Source organism: Trachurus trachurus, assembly GCF_905171665.1.
Source record: "Trachurus trachurus genome assembly, chromosome: 23".
NCBI lineage: Eukaryota > Metazoa > Chordata > Actinopteri > Carangiformes > Carangidae > Trachurus > Trachurus trachurus.
The window spans coordinates 19,452,348-19,471,006 of NC_139912.1; the positions used below are offsets into that span (position 1 = coordinate 19,452,348).

The 18,659-nt window shown below is 42.6% G+C and overlaps 1 protein-coding gene across 2 annotated transcripts in view; it reads left to right on the forward strand.

The window, feature by feature from the left end:
* Positions 1-695: 695 nt before the first annotated feature.
* The window catches only part of osbpl8 (oxysterol binding protein-like 8), a 115,202-nt gene continuing 97,238 nt past the window's right edge, over positions 696-18,659 (forward strand). For both annotated transcript variants that reach the window (XM_083999999.1, XM_084000000.1), the window contains exon 1: positions 696-725. The gene's annotated coding sequence lies outside the window, so the exon portion shown is untranslated. The remainder of the gene's footprint in view (positions 726-18,659) is intronic.

Here is an 18,659-nt window from a genome sequence, read left to right on the forward strand (position 1 = left end):
ATATGCTATTTTGTAAGTTTAAGTTTTATGACCATATTTTCAATTGTTGCAAATTGAGAGTCTAATTCAGGGGGATGAACAAGTTTGGGTGTTGACAGACAGGGAATTTGATTTGTGATCTGTGAGTCGTAGAACAGTTTTGTAAAAAAAAAAGAAAGAAAGAAAGAAAGAAAAAAATATATTTTACCATTTTTTATTGGTTAAATTTTAAGATTTAAATCGTGTGATAATAGACGCCAATATATGTAAAACTACCTAAACTAAATTACAAAAGAACAAATTACACAAGAATGCCTATGTTGCAGCTTAGACTTTTATTTTGAAATCTATAACCGGAAGTTCCGTGTGTTGCCCGTGTCTTGACCACTTCCCACTCAAACCCATGACAGAATCGTGCAGGCGGGCTAGTGGCTAACAAGTTGCCGGAACATCGGTCACAAATTGCCAGTAGAAAATATAGCAGCGCTTGTAAAAGTTATTGTTTTAATTTTTTTTATTTTTCACCGTCCAGACTTTAATGTTGGACCTACACGAGGCGGCCGGACCGAGGAGAAGAACCGCGGCCATCACGGACTGAAGCGGCGACTCTCTAGTAACAAACATTAAAACGTCGTCAGCTAACAGTTAGCAGACGGACAGACAGACAGACAGACAGACGTCCCTGAGGACCGGCGGAACAGGCAGACAGCCCCCCCACCGGCAGACCGACCCCCAGCGACACAGAGGTGAGCGCCTAAACCACCGTGTGTGTGTGTATGTGTGTGTGTGTAGCCTATGTGTGTATGTGTGGCGAGTTGACAGCCGTGACTCTGCAGTCGAGCAGTGCGTACTATTATGTAATAAAACAAGGTTAGCGATAGCTGAGGAGGCGCGAGTCTGACTGGCAGCTTCTGCATCTCCGCCTGCGTCTCTGCAGACTGTCCCGACTGGCTCACACGTTGGGAGGAAAGGTCTATATTTATTTACTCAGTGCTGGTAAATGTCGGCGTATGTATTTGCATCTGTGCGGTCACAACCTCATGCAGCAAAGTGGTGAGTAGTGAAGCGCGTACGATCTGTATCCTATATCCTTGAACAGCATTGTGTCATGTTGATGTATATGGATGAGGATGTGGATCTGGGATCTGTTTTGGCCTTGTTGTGTGGAGAGTGATACGTTATAAGATCGGATGGATGGTAGTGCCGGAGAGGTGTTGCTTTATTCTCCATCCATGATCCTGCTGCAGTGTTGCATGTCTGCAGCCTCCTGCTCAGCCCTCTGGTGCTCTGTTTCCACTTTCACTTGGCGGTAGGACCGGTGGGCAGAAACAGGACACTACACCGGCATCAGGAACAGGTCCTGATTGTGTCAAACAACTGATGCATCCGGCAGATCCTGGCCTGTCATTGGATACCAGACATCAGCCTGTCATGTCGTCCTCTTTGTGATATTATGATGCTTTCTCTTTCCAGCTCTGTGCACAGTCTGTGTAATCATACACAGCATTGAATAGGTTCTATGATTAAATGCTAATTCTGCATTTAAAGGCACATAGAATATCAATATCAGTGCATTTAGTATAAATATGGGAGTATCCTGCACCTCAGGTGGTTTGAGGTAGAAGATGAAAACACCCATCTGTGCAGGTTCTCTCCCAGTCGCAAGTTGCATTTCCATGTTTTCCATCCATTTGTGTATGTGCATTTAAATGAAGGGTAATCCCAAACTTTCCATGACAAACTTTTGTTGAGGTGAGGTGCGCAATCCAGGGTCACAACTAGAGCAGGCCAGCTCATTTGTCAGTCAAATGCAGTTTCCATTCAGCCCTTCACGAAAACCACAGCTCGTTGCCTACCTGTGTGTGCGCACCTCTGTGGTGGACACACGTGTATAGCTTTGAATTTAAATTCAGAACGTATTAGTGAGCGTCAGAAATGTATTAATAGTGGCACAGGAATAAACAGAGTGTGGCTGGTTTTCACAGTGATGGAAGGAAACTACTGAGTCAGAAATAGAAATGGAAGTGGTTTTAACATGGTATAACACGGTGGCATTGGTTGCACAAAATAAGGGTTAGGGTTTTTTATTTAAGCAAATCTGGATGCCTGTTATAGGTCAGTCTTATTTGGTACTCAATTTATTAATACATTTTCTATAGATTGTAAGAAAATGTGAATGTATTATGATGTTGTGTAACACGTCAACACATCTGTGCCTGACTATACTGTGACAAATTCATCTTAACCCAAATCTCCACAAACAATGGACAAGGTTTGGAAAATCTAGAGTATAATCCTTGTCCAATCTGCAATGTGTTAGAATCAAATGAAATGTAAGATGCAGCTGTCATGGAGGGAAATTTGGTTACAGCTTCAGGAATGGCTGAGCATCCCTAGGCCTACTGTTGTTGCTCTTTGGTGCAAAATGCATTCTGCGATACTTCGCTGTCTCAAGTCCACACAAGTCACACACTCTGATGCAGCCTTAATGAAATAAAGGGGAGGCGGAGCGAAACACTTCCAGATATGTGATGTGTAATTTGGTTGCTGTAGACTGTGAGGCTGATGGTGTTTCACAATAGTATATGGAGGAGAACGCAGATTGAGAAATTGTTGTGGTCTCTGTTAAAGGGACAACAAGGAGTTTTGGAAAAGTGAAGCATTTTCACACTACATTTATGAGCCTCCGTGCACCGTGAAATTCTTTGACCGGCGCAAGACAGACTCATGTTTTCATTCATCAAGAATTAAAGTCAGAGGTTCAAAGACGATAACATACCGTCGCAGTTCCGACCATAAACAGCGATTCTGCTGCGTTATTCTCATAACTCGCCGCAAAACCGAAAGTAAAAAACGCTGGTCGGTTCGCCCAGCGTTTCCGCCACCACTAATAATAACAAAATAACAATAGAGACAAAACCATATATTTATCGAAAATGGGCCCATTAACAAGTGGTAACGTAGATTCATCCACATTAATATGAGACTTTTTTGTAACCAAATAGAAACTCCTCGTTGTCCCTTTAATTATCAGATTATAACGTCCTCTAGGTAAAGATCTACAATCTTGGATAATTTACTTCTTCCTCTCCTAAATGACACCCTACAGACATATTGACTGCTTTGAACCAGTGAATCTTTAAAAAAAATATGTTTATTGATTTTCAATATAGAAAAAATAAAGAAAAAAGAGAGAGAAAATACATAGAAGAGAAGAAAAAAAGAACACAACACATAACATGTAGAACACAGCACATCTAGCATTAGAACGCTATTTCATGGTCATTATAAGGTGAGTATCTACTAGACAGAAAACATATAGGCTAAGAGTACAGAAAATAAAGTTATACAAAATCGTATACTCGTTTGCACTGTGAGGTTTTGTACAATAGCCAGTGATTCAGTACCGGGTCCCATGTTTTATCAAACTCATCTCCTCTATCTTCATTGTAGAATCTCCGTTTCTCCAGATGTAAAGTGTTTGACAATTCTCCCAACAATAAATTATATGTAGGCACGGAGTCTGTTTTCCACACTCGTAAAATCAGCTTTTTCACAATCACCATCCCAAATTGAATTGGTCTTATTTAAAATTCATTAACAGAAGAAAAGACAGTTGTGGCCCCTAGAATGGCAACCAGAGGGTTGGGTGCCAGATTCTTACCAAAAGCCTCAGAAAAACACTAACAAATACACTTTGAAGCAATGAATCTTGACTTTTTGGTGCTCGACTATAGTTCAGATGTTTTGCAGGAAAAACCTTGTAGCCTATATTTACCGTTTCCTGTTGTTGCCACTTATTGCCACTTGTTTGAAAGCTTTCATGGAGACTTGTGAATGTGAAAAGCTGTCAGTGGAACATTTACCTTGATGCACATGCACAGTTATGTTAATGAAGCTGATTAATTATGCCGAGTGCTGCTGTATAGAGGACCAACTTGTGGGAGTGTGGCTGTTTGTTTCTATACAAGGCCGTGTCTGAAGAAAATGTTCTGGGAGGTGGCATATTTGTGTTTTATGGATAGAATTCTTTCCTAAGTATATTGGACAAGATACTACACGTGCCACTACATGTGTTTTTACAGAGCAGGATGTGTCAGCACTACGGTATAGCTTTCATTTGTTTGTTGTTGCTTCATCTGTTTGCAAATGAGAACTCACATGACGGTAAAATGAACTGGACAAAATGTGGGGAGCAGCAGATATGACCGGCTCTTCTTCCAGTCGTGTTCTGTTGAGCATGAAACTTTTTGTCAGCTCCACCTTCTTCTTCTTAAAATCTCCTTGTCATGAAAAGAAATGTGAATCTGAGGAGTGTTTTTTCAATATATTTTTGACTGTGACTGTCCAATGTCAGCTCCTTTCTTGTGTGCACCTAATCGTTTGCCTGAGATTCCAACAGAATCAACTATCAACTAGAAGCTCAATAGGCTGCAAGAGATGCAATCATTCATACTCAATAATATTCTTATTGAGCAGTTCAGATAATTCAGACAAATTGTGTTCATTATAAAATTCATTTGACATGTGTTTATTGTTTTAGATGTGAAGGCACTTGGTTGCTCTCCAGTTGAAATGAGTCACTCAGTCATACAAAGATCTGCTGTCAGACACACATGACTGTGACTTGCAGCAACATGTCTGTGTGCCATCCTTTCAGAATGTCATACACAGTCAAACTATACAGAGTTCATTCAGTCTTATGAGCAGCAGTGCTAGTGAAGTCAACCTTTAATATGACTAATTGACTGGGAAAGTCTTTGGTTGGGGGAAATCCCTCTTAAATATAGCAATATATTAATATCATTGCTGAAACTGCTGATGCCCTTTTCCACTAGCGCTACTCGACTTGACTCGACTCAACTTGACTCAAATGTTTTGATACCTGATACTGTTTATTTTGGTATCACCACTGGCGAGGTTCCAGGCGAGCTGAGCAGAAACCAAAATGTGCCGTCAATCGACTGCCGACCACTGATTGGCCAGATTGTCGTCACTGGAAGAGTCATGAGCGCGACGTCCGACATAAGAATCAAACCGGATAGAAGAGCGAAAAACATTAGCATATTACTGGAACGCACACCTGAACAGGGATGTCTTCAACTGACTTTTAAAGGTCATGGGATTTCTTGGTTTCCCTCATCAAACTCATCAAATACACAATCCAACAACTCCACAACGCTCTGGTGGACAAGTTGTGAGTTGCACATTCACCATGCTATGAGATAATAACACAACGTTACGAGATGGAGTTGTTTTAGAGGTAAATTCATGCAAAACCGCTGATGCACATTACTGTCGGGGGCAGTTTTTCGGCAAGCAGTCTCTGCATTTGCCTCAAAAACAACTCTTCTGCTTGCGCTCCTAAAATTTAAAGTCAGGGGGCCACTGTGCTCTTCGTAAAAAAAGTTGGTCTGTAGCCCTGGTCGCGTGGAGTCGTGCTGTAACTGTAATGGAAAAGGGCCAGTAGACAGAACACAGTTAGTGTTTTCCATGTATTACCAACAGAGGCTAAGCACAGCGCCTTGTGAAATAAAGAATATATTTATAGTCCTCAGTCCCAGTTACAGTCTTTGAAGGTCTTCACAGCAGCCACATTATGAAACAATAAAACAATCCCAGCATCTTGCATCCCTGTCTGGTCAAATACTCACCTGTCAGTAAGTCAGCGGTCTCCCTTCGCCTCCAGACTGAAACTCAGTCAGGAGACATAACAAATACCGCGCTGCTCTTGCACTTATCGAAATGCCAAGGCCGGTGCTTCAGTGCAGGCTGATCTTCCCAGCTGGGACACTCTGGCCACTGGCTGCGGTTTGGCTGATTGGATGCATTTGCTCTGACAAATGCCAGATGCGCTTGAAGTGAGATAGTCGACTCTCACTTCTTGTCAGTGGGGATTAATCCAACTGAGGCACACAAATCAGGTTCAACTCTGGCCCACTTTGCCTCGGTGTTGTAGTTCGGCAGCCTTTGTTACCGTCCACGAGAGGGTTAGCCAGGGCTTAACGGTGAAAACAGCTGTTTTTATCCCACTGTGACCATATTATTGTGTAACTTTGATTCCATTGTCTCAGCCTCCGATATTCCGAGGAGCCGGACCGCTGTCGGCTCACACATCACATCCGTGGCTTTAATTTGCACCTGTCTCCAGCGACGACGGGGTTCATCCGAGCGTGGCCTCTCATGTCGGCAGATAGAGCAGAAATATTTGCTTATTTGATAAAGCAGCGGGGGCGCGTCAGGCCCTGTGCGAGTGTCTCAGTCTATTAACTGGAGTGTCCACCCCCGTCAGGCCCAAGAGCATCGTTTCCGAGGGAGCCTTATTACTGCCCACCTGAGCTGCTGCCTCTGCCTGCACCACACACAGATCTGCAGGCTTCCTGAGCCACACAGGTGGGCTGATCCCATTATTAAACACTGCAGGAAACCCTCAAGTCCTGGCAGCATGTGGCAACCACACTTTTATAACTTTGGGACTGAGAGACACAAAATTAACTGCTCATTCATTCCTCTTTGATCAGGCAACAGCAAGATGATTGCTGGCTGGCACAACTGTCATGTCTGTCAATGACCTGCAAAGTTTTCTTTAGATTAACTTTGGCTGTAAAGCCGTGTGGGAAACTGAAGGCAGCAACGGGCTACAATAATGACTTTGCTTTGCACCATGTCCCTGACTGACATGTAGTTAATAAACCCTGCACTCTCTGTGTTAGCAGTCAGGACACTGGCCAAATGAAGGTGTAGGATGATACTTAAAAACATCAGGGACAAAAATGTGAAAAATTTTCATTGATTATTTATTCATGTATTTGATTAATTTATTTCTTTTATAGTGAAGTGTTGAGAGACATCATCATATCATGAATTCCCCAAGGGATAAATTAAATATCCATCCATCAATCAATCCATCCATGCATGACACCTTGGCAGTTTAAAATGTGTGTGTCCTATTTGGAAAAGTGTAATGAGATGAAAGATTTGTGCAGTGTAGCAGTTTTGACTCTCTATGTCAGGGGTCTCCAACCTTTTTCCTCTGAGAGCTACTTTTACAAAGTGAAAATGGCAAAGAGCTACTCATGTTTTGTAACATTAAAGGTTGGGTTGGAGATATTTTTCTGGATCATTTTTTACTAATCTGCTAAAAATCCTCTTAACACCCGATTGTAAATAAAGGCTTTTTCACAAAAATGAAAAAAATCACTTGCCTGGGGAACGAACAAGCCTCAAAAAACACCATCCAATCACGTACAATGTCACGTTGTAGTCAATTGGATCGTGATGTGTCAATCAAAAAAGGCGAAGGTGGCTTTAGACAGAAGTCTGAAGATAGGGGCTGGGACTTTTGACTTGTGTATTTTCTAAATGTGGCCCGAACCGATTTTCCAGGATCTCCAACCCTTTGTTTTTGGCCTCTATCATACTGAAACTGAAATTATGACTTTCAAGTATTGTCCCTCCTCTATTAAATATGAAAGGAGGCTGAAAATCACATGTCTGTTCTGATGATACAAGTCAGTGGTCCTGAAATGTGTGTTTCTCTTCTATAATACACATTCTACATCTTGGGGCAGCGCTCGTGGGAAACGGTAGCGGAGAAACGGCTGGACGGGGAACCAGGATTTGACAAGCTCTGAGATGTTGCTGTATAGGAGAAGCAGGTCCATGGAGCTGATTGGTCGATTCTTATCACATGAAATGTGGTGCACTTGCTGCCTCCCAAAAAGTTGATATTTTTCCTCTGTGTGCCTCAGACATGCATGAAAAAACAGACGCAATCAAGTTTTCAAATTTATGTATGATTCATTAATCCTTTGGCGAGCTACTGGGAAAAGGGCTGTGAGCCACTGGTAGGCTGCGAGCGACATGTTGGAGATGACTGCTCTATTTTATTCTTGCTAATTTATTCTGGTATTGACGGTCGTGTGTATAATTGGTGTGTATTGGTATGAGGGGTGGGGGTTTTGCCTGGGGAACCAAATAAGCCAGAACAGCCACTCGGTACAAGAGCTTCAACTTACCACCATGTAGGAATCTTGCCTTGCTGCATAACAGTCATTTCCAGACTCCATACTCACAGAACACAATGCTTCCACCCCAAAAATTAATTGTGTCCGAAGTGAAGAGATGAGTGATGACCGCCAGACTGAGAGAGAAGCTTGGCTCAGGACACGATGTGGAACTGGAGCTAATTTTAGCCACTGACCACACCTGCAGTTACACAGAGGACAACTGGAGGCGTGTCGCAGCAGGTCTACGAGAGGGAAAAACAAACACTAAATAAAATGTGTGCCAGGTGGTGCCAGTGATCGCCAGTGAACCATTGAAGCTGAATGACTCCAATCCACTGGTGCAGCGTTCTGAAGGGATTAGCAATATTGTTTTCTACTGAAATCATTAGGGAACAAAGGCACCAGAGTTTACTTTCCTTTTGCTGTATTACTCCACCTTTGTGCCCTGGGCGATGGTTTTTGAAGGTTTATATTTTGAGTGGTTGTAAATATTTTCCAGAGCGGAAACAAAGAGTAGATACAGGTAGTAAAGGAAAAGGAAAAACCATCTCAGAGGAGTGCTTTATCACAAGTACAACTTTTTTAGTTTGTGGACAAAGAGCTTGTTCGAAGTGATTTTTGTTTTAGTTTGGAGTTGTGTTGCTTAATGCCTTCTTCCTCGCACTGTTTTGAAGGGGAGGCAGCAAACCAAACAGCACTTAAAACTGAGCATGCTAATTAGAAGAGAAGTGGTATTTTCTGTCCCCATGTTAAAGCAGGAATATAATATTCTAGCATCAAAGATCTGAAACTAAATGCATTTTGTGTTATACTGTCCATTCTATGATTCTGTCACAGAAAGACTGTTTAGTAAGCTAGACCCCAAAAATGAATTTGTGTGGTTGGACGATGTGGAGAGGCTAAAGCGTCTTTTTCAGTTTGATATATTAGCATTTTCTTGGTATTTTGAAAAGGCCACAGCGGTGGCATGACACGAAAATAAAAAATATTCATTCATTCATTCATTCATTCATTCATTCATTCATTCATTCATTCATTCATTCATACATACACAGATGCTCATTTATGGGCAAAAGGGTGGAATCACAAATCAAAATCTGAATAATTATTTGCACCATCATTATACTAACGAGTTTAAATAAAGGTAACTAAACTAAACTAATGATATTTTTCTACCATAGTTTTATTGTGAAAGTCCTGACTGGAATTGGCGATAGGTGCCACCACTTTGAGTTTGGATGTTAGCAGGCTAACCGTTAACAATGGGATGCTTTTTCAGCAGTATGTTCTTGCATCTTTATGCTGATTAAGATTTTTCTTGGATCTCAACATGGATTGAGAAAAAGGAAACTTTTATTTATTTTGTGATGTATTGTTTGACTTTCATATCTCTGCTTCTCTTTTGTTCTGTTGTGCTTATCAACTTTTTAAGTGTTTTCTGAAACCTCCCCGAGCCTTATCACTTCCTAGATAAGTTATCTTGTCGGGCCCACCTCTTCACCTTTGTGTTCAGGTCGAGCAGGCTTGACTGAAAGATTTGGTCTGATAATAACAGTAGGTGACAGGCCTGCTCCTTTAACAAAGAGATGTTTAACTTTGAGGTATTCTTGAAGAATGAAGCCTTTGGCTCTGCTCCTCCCTCTCTTTTACTTTAAAACTCTCACAGAACTTGTAGTCGATGCTCCACACTCTCCACAAATTTGACTCCGTTTTTTTCTATCTTTCTTGATGCTCATTAATCCCTTTAAAGATGTCTTTTCCTTGCAGTGGGGTAATCTCCTCACATTGGCCATGACTTGTTCAAGGTCAGATGAGCTCCCCTGGCCTCTCATTCAAAAGCTCATTTGCAGGCAACATTTAGTCTGATCTTGGAAACTGCTGAGGGAGATGGTTCAGGTTGAATTTAAAGCTGAGCCAGAGGAGGGGCTGATGCTTTCCAGGCCAAAAAACTTGATTACTGATTAATCTGTTTCATAAGCCTAAAGTAGTTTCATCCAAATCTTGTTTTGTCTGACCAACAGTCCAAAACTAAGATTAAGATAACCAGTAAACGCTCACTTTTAAAGTCTGGGGCCACATTTGAGGACAAATTCTTTAACATAATTAAAAGATTGCACAAAATAGACGGTTGATGAAATGCCTATTGACTTCTAAAGGTTTATAATTCTAGTCATCTCTTGAAAGTGCCTCTCTTCTCGCACTCCTCCATTTTGTTCACCATTTTAAATCATTTTGTTCAATAAGTGGTGGAAAATGAGAGACATGCACTTGCTAACGGTCAGTTAGCAAACTCATGAGCTCATTAGCATAGCTCAGTCAAGCAATAAATTGACTGAGTTTATTCAAAAGACATTGTACCATTAAGTCCTGTCTGGTAACTGCCTGCAGACCATTACCGGAGCTGTTAATGACAGAGGAAGTTAAAGATAAGTGGATGATGACACATGGCTAAAAAGCTACAAGGCTTCCCACCATTTTGCACTCTGTGGCTCTCAGAGGTTAGAAAGGTCGACATGTCAGGCTGCTGGTTGGTAGCTCAGATTTGAGGAACAAAGTTGAACAAAGTGCTGTGATAAGGCAGTTCTGGTGGCAGCCCGTTCTTATTGAAATACGACTTAGAGCCTGTCCACACGGATACGGGTTGAAGTGAATCCGCATACGTTTTTTATCATTTCGCTTTTGTTTTGTCCGAACAGTGTTTAATTTATAAGCCCAGCGGATTGAGACACTTTAGGGGGGTTATTATTCATAGCCTTTTTCCACTTGTGTGACTCGGCTCGACTGGCCACGGCTCTACTTGGTTTTTTGATGTCGTTTTTTTCTTTTTTTTTTGCTTTTCCACTAGCACTCAAATGCAATGTCCGACACGAGAATCAAACCCACTAATTTTAAAAACACAATGGCAACAGCGCCCACTGATCTGTACTGAGACTGTTGTTGTTATTTCACCTGAGTTCACTAACTGCTGTATGGAAAACCACGCTGCGGTCCGTTAACAAGGTGTAGAAGAATGAGTTTGGAGGATCGAAAAAAGAGAGCGAGATGACGTGGCCGTAGCCGTTGGATATGATGATGACCCCGCCCACACTGAGGAGGAACTATGAAGAACTCAGCTGTGATGGAAAAGCACCTAAACCGAGTCGAATAGAGCTGTAACTGTGTAGTGGAAAGGGGTGCAAAGTAATGGTAACTAGTAGCAGAAACCCTGCTTTACATTGTTTTAACATCTAAAAAAAAAAAATCATAATTCTGAAGGTGTGGCGGCTTTTATTTTACCATGGCGGTGCGCCACGATCAATTAGGCCTACATGTAGCGGAAACCCTGAAACAAGAAAAAGATTGTTTTGGGTGAAGCTCCGTTTCCAAGTGGACAAGGCGTTAGAAATATCCTTCAGCCTTCAGCCTAAGAGCATTTGAGAATGAGGATTTTAATTGTCAGACAAAGTGCTGGTTGACAAATGGGTTTGGACAGCTACCAATCATACAAGCAGATGCGCTATCAAGCTACAACAATCCCATTAACCTGTCGATAAATACTGTATAAATCATCAATCATCATTGTTACATAAACAGGTCCGTTTGTGCAGGATAGACACAGCAGCATAAAACACAAATTAAAAGGCAGATAAAAATGCAGAAGTGACAAAGTGCACACCAGAGAACAGAAAACCATTTAAAAAGCCTGATGAAAACAATGAACCTGCCAAAGTTTGAAGACACATTTTTCACAATATTTCTGCTGCGGTGCATATTTTGCAGGAGATGGGTGGTCTGTATGTGCTGCCTTATCATCTGCTGCTCCGTTAGATTAGTCCAGTGACTGCAGCCTCTCGTCTGCCACAGGCTGGTCCAGGCTGATGCTCCACTGCTGCTTCAAGCTCCATACAACTGTGTAATTCAGTTTAGAGCGGTGCATCTATCCATGGAGAGATGCAGGAATAGAGAGAGATAGAACGGTTTCATTCTTCCCCTCCGGTCAGCCAGGTCTCCAATATATATTTTTTCCAATATCGTTTTGACAGATAAATACTGAAAGCAGCTTTTAATAGATCTTCTAGAAACATTTTGTTATGTTCTGGGAGTTTTGCTAAATGTTCCAGCAGGATGGATTTTTTTTCTTCTAATAGATGTGTGTTTTTGATGTTAGGCTGTTGTAGAAATCAGGCTGTTTATTTCTTCAGTGGAGCAACTAACAGAGCAGTGAAGGTTGGAAGTTCATGTAGGATCTCAGACTCCATTATGGCAATTCAGTGAAAAATCATAAAGCATCAGTATACGGTATCAGTGGTCAGGTGATGGGTGAAGGGCAGCAACACACGATGCACTCGGCACCATGCAGCAAGGTGCATCGAATAAAATCACCCTTCAAATTCCAAATGTCATGTGCTTTCATTTTATCATCCTTATCCAAACGCCCATGGCTATGCATCGCTCCGATATAGTGTGCATGAGTGCGCACATGTATACTGTGTAAGTGTGTAGCGTAGATTCGTGGGCCATCCTTTCTGACACACCAAACTCAGCCCTGACCTGCCTGCTCTTCCCTCAGGAGGACACTCACAGCTGGGTGCTTTTGTCGGCAGCATGTGATCCCCTGCAGCTGGACCGGGACAAGACACACAACACAACACAACACAACACAATCACAAAGACATCTGTTAGTGAAGCGACGCAACAGCTCGGGGAAAAAAAGACACATCGCGTCTTCAATCTTAAAGGAGACATATTATGCCCCCTTTTCTACAAATTTAAATAGTTCCCATGTGTCTTAAAGACATGTCTGTGACATGCTTTGGTCAAAATCCCCCAAGGATCAAACATCACAGCTCTTTTCATCCTCTCAAAACAGCCCTGTTCAGAACGGCTGGTTTCAGTGCCTGTCCCTTTAAATGCAAATGAACCACTGCTTTCCCCGCCCTTATGCAAATTCAAAAACTAGCTACATCCCTGGAAGACAACTGAGGGAACAGCTCATAAAACCACATGGATTTCTGAAAATTACAGATTTTTTTTGTAAATTCTCAGATTTTGGGGGCCGGAAGGCAAGACAAACACCCAAATATATGTTAAAGAGCCTTCAAAAAGTGATAATATGTCCCCTTTAAAATATAAAACAAACACTGGGCTGCGTTACCTCTTTTCCATCACCACGGTTCTTCCAAAAGCAGCGCCTCGGTTGCACTTTGTGCCACAAAAGAATAAACTTTGAGCGTTATCTCACCGTATTACAAGCAACTGCTGGGACAAGGTCAGAGCATGATTATGCTCCTGCTGTGCTGCACCATAACAATATAGAGGGTAGGTGTAGAAATGGGACATAAGGGGAAAGAAGAGGAGGATTCATTTTGATGTTATGAGCCACACAAGGACCTGAATCCACTTAACCGGGAAATTTCGAAGCTATCACATCGGGTGAATTATGGTGGGCGCCATTTCCACCATCACTATCGTGTGTAGATTTTGTTGTTCAGACTCCTTTACTTTTTTCAAAAAAACAATGAGTGACAAATCTACTTGCTTTTTTATTGACAGTTGCCACCAAACTTGGTGTCTGGTTTTGACTGCAGCCCTGCTGGCTAACATGTAGTCTTATTGGGCTTTAGTATTCTTCTGAATGATGTAATTGTTGCACTGATGGTAGACACATAAAAATATGTAATGTGGTGATAAATCTGCTGATTTGCTTTTTATGATGTCATTTACCGACATTATGTATTGACTTGTCAAATAAAGAACTGAATAATATGTTCTACACCGATAACTCAAGGTAGGCCAATGTTACATAATGCTTACTTATTGTGACTGACCAGCCCAGTCCAGGCACATGCATGCAGCACACTCTGCACCCTGAATGACAGGCTCATAGAGAAGGCAGTAAAGAGACAGAAGGTGAAGACTTAATGATTTTTCCTTGAGGAGGCTTAGAGAGGTTTAGCTAATCAATGCATTGAACACCTCAAGACTGAAGTGGTTAAAAAAATATGTGTTATCATCAGTGATAATGTTGGTTGGAAAAACACAAATACATTTTTGTGTGAAACAATGATAACCTCAAACATGTTTTTTTTTGGTATCCAAGGAAAAGCAATTTAAAAGATAGTGAAAATCAAAGCCTTGCAGTGGCAGCACATATTTGCCCATTAAGATGCAGTACAATAGGCCAGGGGCAGTGTTTTCCATTGTCTCATATCAGTCTTGCTTTGTTGTAATCGTTGCTCTCATGCAGGTCACTGGCCTCATTCACTGTTAGAAGTAAAGTCGTGTCTACTGCTCTTAATGACTGAATGAATGATTTAAACATTGGGGAGTTGTTTACAGTTCCTGGGTCAGTGACCGGGCTCAGTGAAGTACTTTTGAACATGTTAGTTTTTAAAGAAAACAGCACTCGGCTTCAGTAACTGTCAGTAGTCTGGGTTTGGGTAGAAGTAGCATTAGTTCTGAACCATGGAGTTAATTGCATTGTGTTGATTGCTCTTGGTAATCTCAGTATTGGCACACATCCGAGTCGGTGTGGTGTAACTGATCACACAGAACCTGATCCATTTCTTGTCTTTGCTATGTAATGGTTTAAAGGTCTCTTAAAGTGTAAGGGTAGATGTTCATGTGTTCTTTGATTATAGATCAGCTCTAGTTAATACTGTGAAAGTATCAAAGCCTCAGTCCACAGAGAAAAACACAGTCTGTATTCAGAAACTGAGACTTAAAACCAGCCGTCAGGACTTCTGTGACTTTGTAATGTCACGACTCTCAGCCATGACCCATGCTCCGCCCACCTGGATGCACCATCCAACCTAGCAGGATGTGGTTTCTCTTATCTTTTCATTTTTTTTATTTATCGCTCAGAAAACAGCCAGCCAATCAGAAGAGAGGATCAGTGCTTCCTTGCTTCTCATTGGCTCATCGACATATTGTCACCAGAGCTCTAAAAAAAAGCCAGGTGTTAAAGGTACATTGTGTAGGAATTACTCCCATCTAGCGTTGCGGTTGTATATCGCAAGCAACTCAATCGTATTTTTCATGCTGCATTCACGTGAAATTGGGCAGAAGGGCGACAGCCGCTGCACGTAACGGCATAAACAAGTGGTCCGTCAGCACGAGGCAAAACAATACACCTGACAATATGTTGTCATGGCGATGTGGTATTGTTTACCTGACCCACGTTTTACCGGCTTTCTCTCCACTTCTGTGACTAAAATGACATCTGGTTTGTTACCGACGGCCGTCTGCCCGACTGCACATGAATGCAGCATCAGAGTAACGCTCCATTCCTCCTCGTTACCGCGGTGACTTTTCACAGACGCCACCTCGACCTGAGCCGACAGTGTCTCCGCTGAGTTTCCGTGGTTTCCTACCGTCACGCTGCCACTGAACGTAAAAACATGGCGACACCACATGGCAGCCAGCACCGAGCTTACCCGCTCCATGTAGATATGAATGATATGAACGGCTCATTCAGAGCTTACCGGAATTTCGTGAATAGATAACAGGTGAAGTTACACAATGTCCCTTTAAAGCAACAACCACCATATTCATCACTCAGAGTCTCCTACTGAGGTTCAGCTTATTGCAGCACTTATATAAGTGTTGTTGCACGATACTGTTCGATTTTAGAGTGAGAAAAGAGTTCATTCCCTCAGTGTGTGTGCATGTGAGTGTGTGTGAGACTCTGCTGGGGGTCTAGACACTAAAACACTGAGGTCACAGCAGCAAGGGAAGGCTGTCTGCCGCTGAACGTGACGCGAGCTGGCGCCGCCGCTCGCCTAGCCTACATTTCAGAGGAGGAGGGAGAAAAGTACGGTGATGTCATCTCCACGTCTCTCTCCCTCCCTCCCTCTCTCTCTCCCCTTTCCCTCTCTCAGAGGCTGTGTTGTGAATGTAATGGTGCTTTCGCCTGCCCGGGCTGCACGAGGTAGGTTCCTTCATTTTACTCCCCCCCTGTCCTCCACACGTGCATGCTGCGTTGGTCTGGTTGCATCCACGCCTCCGTGTTTGCGTCTTTCACTTTAAATTCACTTGATCTCATCTTTTTATGACGTTGTGGGTCATAATATGTAACCCTTGTGGCATATTTTTGATGTTTTTCTACTCCGTTAGAGTAAAAGAGGCTAATAAATTGAGGTCACATCACACAGTAGCCTGGTTATGTGTCCTGATCCTGAGCTTGCTGCTTAGTCCTCATGTGGCGTTACACTGTGGATCGCTGTCAAAATCCCAGGCTGAGAGGAGATGGTGCTGCTTCACAGATGATGTCTTCCACCTCCATGTTTTTTTCCCACGTTCTATTTGCTTCCAGAGGCTGTTGCTGGGTCACATGCATACCACCTGCTTCCATGACCTATGCTCCCTCACCTTCCACGTGATGTGCAAATTCTTTAGCATCTACAAAATGATGGATTTGCACCTGTAGACCGAGTGGATGCGTCCCCGTCTCAGCCTCACATCTTGCCTCCCTTTCCTGTTATGCAAGAGCCATCACATATACACAGACACATATTATTCAACTCAGGCTGTGTGCGTCACATACATTCTCAGCGTGCGGCTCTGTAGTGGAGTCGTGTCTTTTGTTCTGCGGTCTGTGGCAGTGATGGGTTCGTGCCGTCCGTTCGAGTCGACAGTGAGTTAAAATAAAACCAAGAAGCCGCCGCGCTCCTCCTCCGAGGGAGGAATCAATCGTCCGAGGTCGCCACATTCTCCTTGACACCACACGAGTTCAGACCTTCTCAATCTTCTCCTCTTCATTAGCATTCCCGTCCGCACGTCGTCCTGATGGATCAGATAAATGGATGTCAGCGAGTGCTGAGTCACCTTGTATCATTTGAAAGCGTAATACGGTTTTAATTTTGCAAGGTGACACACGTGGTGCTCCACATTCCTTTCTCCCACATGAGGAGGGGGATATAATAGAAAGAAAAGAGAGTCGGTGTCGTTAGGGAATTACGGTGTCCCCTCTGAGGCACATGAAATTAATAATGATATTCTTAATAGGCAATTTTATCTCTTCCTCAGCAACCCGACTCTTGACAGTGTCACCTGTTCTGACCAGCTTTAATGGAGCTGATATATGACACTGCGTTTCCAACTACTGACAGATTGTAAATAGATTAGATAGAATAGATAGACTTAATTGTGTTTCCTTGGAGTAATGTGGATGTATAGCAGCTCATTAGTAGTAATATTATTAGGTAATAACAAACAGTAATAGAAGTAGCGTAGGTCAGGAGCCACTTCCTTTGGCTTGAAATTGTAATATTTCCAAATCTTTGTTTGATCACACTACTCGACAAGACTACTGGTAAACCAGGTGAATTAGAATTAACGCTTGATCAGTGTGTGACATGCATTGTTTGTAGCACAAACTGACAGACCTCTATCCATAAGTCAGACAGTTCCCAGCAACGATTCCCAGTTTGAGTAGCCTCCTGACAAGACCCGGCATCTCAGAACCCAAATGCACGACTCTGAAATCCAGTTTCTGTAATTGGACGAGGTGCAAACAAAAAATCACTCTTTCGAGAGCAAAAAACAACAGTTACGGTACAAAACAAAAAATCACTCTTTTGAGAAAGAAAGAAAAAGCAAAACAAAGTAGCAAACAAACGGGCAAAACCAGACTTGGGCAAGAGAGCGTGGCATGGAGTAGACACAGAATAATGCTGCGTTCGAGACAAGTTGGAAGTCTGATCGTTCTGACCTCCTACTTGAAAAAGTGCAATTGAACTCCACCTGAAGTCAGAGCTCCCACTCTGCGAAGTGGGAGAAAAAAGTCTACCCCGACTTCTCAGAGAATCAGTTGTGTGACATCACACAACATTCTGCACCGGTGCAGAACCACACCGTCAAAGGTGAAACATCAATGAAAATGCATTTAAATGCATTTTGTAATGTTTTTATGTGAATGCAAAGTTTGTCCAGGACCGCCATGTTTGTGGTTATTCTGGCGTGGTGCGTCTCGAACGCTTTGAAGACGGAACTCAGAGTTTTCAACCGGGACATTCTGAGTTCCAACTTGTCTGCAACGCTGCATAAGTCAATCAGGGCGGGGAAGACAATCAGACGGAAGGGGCAAGTCACCTGAAACTAGAGGAGAGATAAATTTCAAAATAAAATAGGAAACCACAAGACAACATAGACTAAACAAAACAACCTAAACATGACTGGACACGACAGCACCACGTCTGTCTGTAAAAACATTTGCAGCTATCATTCAGGCCAAACAGGCACTGTCCAACAGGGGAGGGTGTGCTGCCAATATTACTTAAACAGGAACTTGGGAAATGGAGAATTGGGAACTGAGATTTGGCATAACTAAAGGCCAGTCAAGGTTCCTGAGCCAGCCGACCTGCTTTTTTTAGAGACAGTTCTTCTTTATGAGACGGACGTCACGTGACGACACTGTCTCCAACCAGACCTTCACGGCTCTCACAGGGACAGAGAAATGTAAAGTCATCCTGTACTTATGAAAACAGGATCTACAGAGGGCTGAGATTTAATCTGAGCGAAGCGGCTGCCAGATAATATTTAATTGTGCAAAGATCTGCAAGTCTCTGTTCTCTCCAGCATCGTCATGCTATCCTGCTCTCTGAGACTCTGTGTTCCTGCGTGTACAGTATCACCACTTAGATTATTTTCTCTCCCGGTCACAGGGGCTGGAAAGTGATTCCTCCAGTGCTG